The sequence below is a fragment of the Vigna unguiculata genome, chromosome 8, assembly GCF_004118075.2.
Source record: "Vigna unguiculata cultivar IT97K-499-35 chromosome 8, ASM411807v1, whole genome shotgun sequence".
In the NCBI taxonomy this organism is placed as follows: domain Eukaryota; kingdom Viridiplantae; phylum Streptophyta; class Magnoliopsida; order Fabales; family Fabaceae; genus Vigna; species Vigna unguiculata.
The window spans coordinates 22,915,533-22,924,106 of record NC_040286.1 but is presented as its reverse complement, the minus strand read 5'-3'; positions in this window follow the sequence as shown (position 1 = coordinate 22,924,106).

The following is an 8,574-nucleotide window of genomic DNA, read 5'->3' as shown; positions in this document are numbered from 1 at the left end:
TTTTATTTTCTCTTTGTTAGTCTCTTTTATTTCAACCCTACGCATTTGAGACTCTAATTCTTTAAAGTACTCACTCACACTCATAGAACCTTGGTGAAGCCTTTGGAGCTTCAAAAGAAGTTCCTTCCTATAGGAGGGAGGAACAAATCTAGCGCGCATAAGAGTTTTAATGTCCATCCAAGAAGCCGCGGGTGGCCCTTGGTCATAATTCTTACAAACTTTATGCCACCAAGTATTGGCATACTCCAAAAATCCTAAAACTACTAGATCAACTTGTGTTTGATCCTTTACATGATTTTCATTGAAAATTTGATCAACTTTAGCTTCCCAATCAAGGAAGACTTTGGGATCACTTCCTCCATAGAACTTAGGAATCTTTGGAGTTTGCTTCTCTTGTGATGGGTTGCGCCTAGAATGCCCTCTTTTCCTAGCCTCTCTTTCTTGCTCTTTAGCTTCAAGCCTTTGAATGTGCTCTTGGATTCTTAGGTCACTTTGCTCTTTGTCTTTTCTTAATTGTTCAAAGGCCTCTTTCCTAGACAACTCCAAATCCCGAAGCAATCTCATCAATGTATTGTTTTTGTTTGGTGTAGGTGCATTTGATGAACTTGCCATGATTCCTACAACAAAAACACTCAAATCCGAGACAAAATAAATGGATTAGAGGTTAGACAACATGAAAACCGAGACCAAATCCAACCCAAATTGTAACCCAAGTGTTTAGATCACTCTCCCAAAGTAACAAGGCAAGGCTAGCACTCAAAATCCACCAAAGGAGTGAAGCAAACACTTTTAAAAACTTGTTCAAAGTCTTTCAAATGCAAGACAAGTGATTCGGCCACAACATCCCAAGAGTTTCAAGAAAAGAAAACTACTAAGACACAACAAAGAACACCTAGTGACAAGCAAGAAAAGCACAAAAACAAGAAAGTTTAACTTCTAAGGAAATTTTGTTTTAAAGACAAAACTTGAATAAGACTAAAGCAATGAAAAACACTTTTAAAGACTCTATGGAAAGCATTTGAACAAGCCAAGATTATACCTCAAATTATGCATACACCAAGAAAGATCATAACCAAGTTAAAACATGGAACTAATTTGCCAATATCACCCAAAATCCAAGTATAAAATTTGGTAGCATAACACCTAGTAAAAATGACCAAATGGATTCACCAAGCATTGTAAAAGCTCTCGGCCAAACTGTTTTTGTTCTTGAAAACACTTTTTCTTTTCAAAACTAGGTACTTAAAATGATGAGAAGGATGTTTTAGGGTGTCTTGAACACTTAGTTCCTTAAAATTAGGTCAAAATCAATTTCAAGGAGCATACAACAACACAAGGCATAGATCTCAAGCAATAGTTCAAAAACTTAGAAACAAAAACAAGAAAACTCAAAGAAGCATATGACAAGAGACTCAAGCAAAAGTTAGACACATTTAAAGACTCAACATGACATACACAAAGACACAAACATGTAGCTATCATGCATTTAAACTCATGGATTTGAGGCTCAAAGACTAAGCATCCAAAGACATGTTATCCAACCACATTTAGGAGCTTAAAGAGGTGCAAAACCGAAGCCAAAATTGCCACAACATAACCTGAAAACGTTGTTTTTCGTATTCTCGGCAGCTCTGACCTTTGCTCACTCATTTGATCATAACTCACTCCACAGAACTCCAAATGCGTTGGTTCTTTTTTTGCTGGAAACTAGACACAAAGAGCTTTCTTTTGACACCATGAACGTAACTTTTGGACAACTGAGATGGTGCAGTTTATTGTTTTAAAATCGTCACGTTTTCTGCCAGCACTGTTTTTGTGTGTAATGGAAGTGGATTTGAACCATACCAAGATAGCTACAACAAGACAAGGTTAGCACATGAAAAGCACCATATTCAAGATAACCTAGGCTCTAGATACCAAATGATGAAGGATTATCTTGTTTCTTTTTAAGATTATTGAATATGGTGTGAGTTGATTAAGAAAACCAAGGAAATCCCCACTGGACATTAAGATAGCAAACTATCTAGATGTGAAGGTTCCTTTCCAAGGTTCTAGAGAGGAGGAGAATGGATTGATGGGGAGTAAGAAATCAAAAGGAAAAACATATAATAGAAACAATATAAACCAAGAAGAGTAAAGAAACATAAAATGAAAAGCAAGGGAAATGGGAGGAATGGAGGATTCACGCCACTACAAGGCTAGGCTAGAAGAAGCCATGGCAACCTTGAAGATGAGTGGTGTATGCCGCCACTTGCCAAGGCAAGATAAGGCTTGAAAGAACTCCACTCCCTAAGGAGGAATGCTCTCACAAAAGGTTGAAACACAAAGTGTATAATTTCTCCAAAATGTTCAACCCTTTTACATGTCTAGGAGCACCCCTTATATAAAAGAGTTTAGGGGCCTCTAAGCAAATAAAAGATACCTAAGGATGTCTCTACAAAAACCTAACCCTAGCTTCTAGAAACTAGGTCAAATAAGGTTACAAAAATGAGAGACAAAAGAGCTAACTATGGTGTGTGCAAGGCTAATTTCGTTCTAGGACAAAAGGAGACCAAGAATATGTCTCATATGTCTCTAGAAAGTGGCCATAGTGTGCTAAAAACAAAGGAGACCAAAGGTACATAGGTACACTTGCTTTATGCCTTTTTCTTTATGCTTTATGCCTTTGCTTTACTCTCTCCTCCACATCATTTATGCTCCCCAATCACCATGTGCCACCTAGCATTGCTTTCTTACTCCTAATTAACCTACAAAGCAAATAAACATAGATTAGCATGTTGGCTTAAGTCAAGTCAACTATAGTCAACAAGTCAAACCTAGTCAAAGGTCAACAAGTCAACTAAAGTTGATTCAACTAAGTCAACTTAGGGAATCAAAAATAACAAGCATAAATGAAAGGGATGAAGGATTAGTGAACTTCCTTTCTAAACATGCTTAGTCTTCTTAAGCATATGCCTCCATCCTTGATTGAGGTCAATCCTTCATCACCATGTTATCCATGTCTACGTCTTTAGATGATAACCTCAACATACACTTTGCTACTTCCACCTACAAGCCATAACTTGTAGAACACGTGTGGGAAACCTACCATAGAATCCGTAATGCCAGGTAGAGTTCCCAATACGAACCATAATTCATATTCGTCCCAAGACTACCAAAATCGCCGGCTAACGCCAAAGAGGGCAATCTTCCTAGACGCATCTGTACGAGCCACAACTGGCACACTCACATCGGCAACACTTGCAAATCCGAGCCACAACTCAAGGAATGCTCGTGTCCATCCGCCATCCCGAGCCATAACTCAAGGGATGTCATTTCGAGTCACAACTCAAGGAATGCCACGTGTTTACCCTCTATCTCGAGCCACAACTCAAGGGATACCATTTCGAGCAACAACTCAAGGAATGCCACAACAAAGTCCATCCTTAAGGGTATCACCCAAAACCTCGTAGACCACGCACATCCAAAGAACAAGCCACAAGTCGTGTAAAACTCTAAGTCTCATTACGCACCTGAAAGTATTATTCCAAGCACACCATACCAATACTTGACCATGGACCCAAGATATACATGCTTCCACGAACCTGCCCGCTCGTGGTCCTGCCTCTACGAACCTCCCCGCTCTTAGTTCAACTCTACAAACCTCACCGCCCATAGTCCAACAGACGTGATCCAACAATTATGAACCTCCCCGCTCGCAGCAGCTCTCAAGTGTGAGCATGGAACATACAAACTTCCTCGCTCGTATCCTCACACGAGAGCATCGTAATATGAACGTCCCTGCTCATGTTATCACTTGTTCACCACCATCCATGAACATACCCGATCGTGACACAATCAAGCATCTTCTGGTTCAAGCCTAACATCACAAACTTGCAAAACACAAGCCAATAGAACCCATTGCTCTCTATGTTATCGTGTGGCACTACCTAAGCGCCATCAAACGACAAGCCAGCGCACACCGCCTAGCGAAACCCTCTCGTCGCCAGGCGCCAGACTGAAACAAAGCCATTGTCTTAGTGGCTACCTCCTAACGGTTCACTCCTTACCGCCAGGCGCCACGCACTCTAAAGATATCACTGGTACTCTTATCGCTTGGCAACCACCATTGTGTTGCCAGGCGCTATATCAGTAACGACTCGTTATTGGTTTAGCATCCCAAAACAGGTTACATTCAATCCAACTCTTACAATTATATATGTCCATAATAAGAATATAAATAAATAAATATATATATATATATATATATATATATATATGTATATATGTATATACATATTATACACACATATATATATACATATATATATACCAATTGGCAACACTTAAGCATACTTAAACATCTATTACTAATCATACTTTTAGGGAATTCAAACTATTAATCATGAGTAATATTAATCTCTATCTACATACATCTAATTCAAATCTCCACCGTTCAAAGTAAAGAACAACATGTTATGAATTATCTATCAAAATTTTACATCGTTAACGAATGGGAAACATAGTCTTACGAACATATCATTAAACAATTAATCATCAAAATCAACATATCATTAAAAATAATAAACTATTAAAAAAACAAATGCAAGACTTGAACCCAAATCTCCTCAACATGACCAAGTACTCTTAACCACTTGAGCTAATACTATTCCACATCAGAAACCCTAGCATTAAATGTCATAAAGGTTCCCACTACCCGCATTTATTGAATAATTATTTATTTAATTATTTAAATTTCTTGGGTCTTATAACTAAATTGGGTTAAAGTTTTGAATAAAGACTAATTTCAATTTTCACTGAAAGTTTAGGGTCAAAAACTTGTTTAACCCTATTTATTATCACTCTTTTACTTACTCATTATGGTGCACGAATACCGTTCGTGTATCGGATACGACACCTATCTAATACACCGATACAATTATTTTGAAAAAAAGAGAGAGGATATATGATACGTTATATATAAATATTGATAAATGTCAAATAATTCTTAAAAACATGATAAATATATGATTGTTAATGTGTGAATCCAAATTAAAATCATATGTATCAATTTGTCAACATAAAAAATAATAAATTATTATATCATAAAATTACTACTGTTTTATAAATTAGATACTTCATTGATAAGTATTGGACACAAATATATGTCAGACACAAATACATAATCCAAATTGAAGTATTGGTGGATTATAGCTTACTCACTTACAATTCATTAATAATTTAATAACTAAATTGCTAATATCATATTCAATAGAAAATTAATTTAAAATTTTAACTTCAGTATTTTATTGTTAATGCTCTTAATTATTCAAATTTAAAAAAAAAATATCGATCATTTTTAGCTATATCAATCTTTGACTAGAATAGAAAGTACATTTTACTTGATTTTTTTTTCAAACAAGATTGTGAAATAAAATGGAAAATAAATTTTTTGTACACAATATAATTATTTATATTTGAAAAATATAACTTAAAATTTTAGTTTTAACTTAATTATTGATAGGTTTAATAAATTAAAATTATAAAAAAAATATATTAGATATATGTAATTTCTTTTATAATTATAATTATGAATGTATTATTTTTGTTGTATCCGTAGTTAATTTAAAATATTCCGTTGCAACAGTGTGACACATATGTAACCAAACACATGCTTAATCAGCAACGTTATTAGTTTAACTAAAATAAATATCGCATACGTGTATGAAATGATTGTGGATAAAAGAGATTGTCGATTATAACTTTTAAACATAAATTTGAACAATTATAAATCTTTTCATTAATACTATTCAACACAAATAAGTGAAATTTTAACATTTATTAATATTTCTATTAACACTATTAGATACTATGAACTTAATTTTCACTATTTTGAGTTTTAATTTTTGAAGATGTTGAAAAAGGAATGTTAAGAAGACTTTAATTTAAAAATGTTTAATTTTGAGGTTTAAAGTATTACCTAACTTGAGAGACTTTGTTTATACATAATTACACAGATCTAAGTTTTGCTAAATTTGGCAGAGCTTTCAATTAATTATTCTTGTCTATAGCAGTCCCACGCTAATCTAGCATGATTGTGAAAAGGATGTATAAGATAATGCAAAATCAGAATGTATTATTGTAAATCGGGCATACGAAAAGAATGATATTTTAAAACTTAGGATTAACAATTTGATTTAACAATATAATAAGTTAATAAAGTTTATAAATAAAATTTTAGTAACCATTATTTAATGTTTATATGTCTAGCTTTAGTTTTTAATGTTTCTTCATATATAATTGTTATATAATTGTTTGACATGTCAAAAGTAATTTAAATGAATGTTATCTTTTGTTTCTTCATGTATATTTGATATGCAGTGATTTACTAAAAAATGTAAAATAAAAGAAAACTGAGAAATGTAAACATAATATTTATATTGATTAAGATATATAAGCAAAAATAAACTAAACATAACCAGATATTTTGAAGAGATATGTAATTGTACTTGCATATACTTTGAGTTTGGTTATGGCCAAACCAGTCATTGTTAGCAGTACCCCGTGATAGGTAATTATGTTTAAAGGACAGCATCTACTCATTACCGGTTGAGCTAGGTTTAGTTTGGCGACAGCCAAATGCATAATCAATCATTAATATATAAAGACTTATATCGGCAAAGATTGTTTTTAATTAGTTCTATGATTTCCAAACTTTGATTTTTTTTTTTTTTTAAATAGACTCATTTAAATTTATTTTCACAGTAGTTGTCAAACTGAACTTATTTACAGTGTTGAGAATTTTATCCTTTGATAGTTAAATTATCAGACAAGGAATTCTAAATGATGAATAGTATTATCAGATTTTTATTTCTCTTTTTTTTTTCTTCAAAATTTTTGTTTTTTCTTTGAGAAAACTAGGCCAAAATTTGTCTGATCTTTTAAATTTTTTTTTTCTTTAAATTGAAAAGAGAAAATAAGTTGAAAGAGAATTTAGGTCACGAGGAGTCGAATTTTTAACATTAGCAGTAAATAAGTTCAGTTGAAAAATCAAAGGAAAATATATTTATTTGGATAATTTTTTTAAATGGGTTGGTTTTGAGAATTAAAAATGTCTACAAAAGTTTGCCATTTTTAGTTCGTATCTAGTCCATAATCATACATAAATAAAAATATTTTTATTTTTATAACTCACTTTTTAAGGTTTTATATTATGTGACATGTTAATACCAGGTCTTTAAATTTATAATCCTGCAATAAAATATATTATTTATTAATTATTTTCATTTTTTCTTTAGGTTTTGTATATTCGAGTTTTTTATGCAGTTGTTGTTCATGCAGAGAACAAACAAGATAAGTTAGGCACAAGCGTTACCTCACCCGCGTAGTCCGCTATTTTCTCAGTTGGCTTCTTTCCGAAGCTCAAGTAAGTCAAAACTCTCAAAAGGTTAAATAAGGTGATTAATGGAGTAATGAATGCATACCTTTAATTACTGGGGTCCACGTGTATTTATAGAGTATTAATCATCTTTGGTTATGCCATGGGCCGGACCCTAGCTTGGGATTTCGTTTGGGCTGTAAGTGGGCCTGGGCCCTAACCCAAGCCCTTTGGAGGACCCATTGAACACTTGGGGGGCTTTAATTTTACTAAGTATATTGGAGTAGTCGGCCTAGGCCGACCACTTTCCTTGGCGGTTTATGTTGGTCATGTGTTGTCTTGTGTAGGTTGTTCCTCTAGACGTTTAGGCTATCGGTTTAGGCTGGTAAGGCTTAGGCCAACTCAGCCTAGGCTGACTACTTGACAACTTTGGCATATATGTATCGTTTTATTATTATTTGGTCGAGTTGGCTAGGTGTGGTACACCAGTCCCCCAGCCTTGGCCGATATAGGTGTCGGTCAAGGGTGATATGTGTTGATATGTTAGCGGGATCAGCTGGGTGTGGTACACCAGTCCCCCAGCCTTTAAGTGTGATGAACAGTGTTAAGGCTAAAGGTGATAAAAGGTTGATGGTAGGTGAAGGGATGTCAAGGTCAAATCAGGGGGGTTTTGGCGCCGTCGTTTTTAAGAGTCATGTCTCTTAGAATGATTGTGTCGATTGGTATGAGTTGTTATTTTGGCGGGAAGGGGTTTTTGTCGTTTGGAATTCTGGCCTATAAATGCGGATTTTAGAACGAGTAAGGGTTTACTGGTTCATTTGCGAGAATTTCCTATTCAGAGATCTTGTATGTGTTTTCTTGTTCGACTAGTTCCCAATTCCAGCTGACATCTTTCCAGAAACACGAGAAAAGGTATGTCTAGTAGTGATAGCGTATCATTGTCTACGTCTAGTAGTGAGAGTGTAGAGTCAGGGAGGAGTAGAGGTAGACAAGTTGACAAGGAGAGCACCAGTTTCGGAGGTATGGTAGGCGGAATCCCTATGGAAACGGTGAGGGAGGTCCGAGAAGATCCCCCAGAGCAGTTGGCTGAGAGTAACTGGCCGGCCAAGGGCGGTTACAGATGGGTGGTTGCCGATGTCCGTAATCAATCATTCTTATTCTGGTGGTCTCGCCTATTGAACTCTTGGTTGAATTGTACACCTGTCATCGCAAAGGGT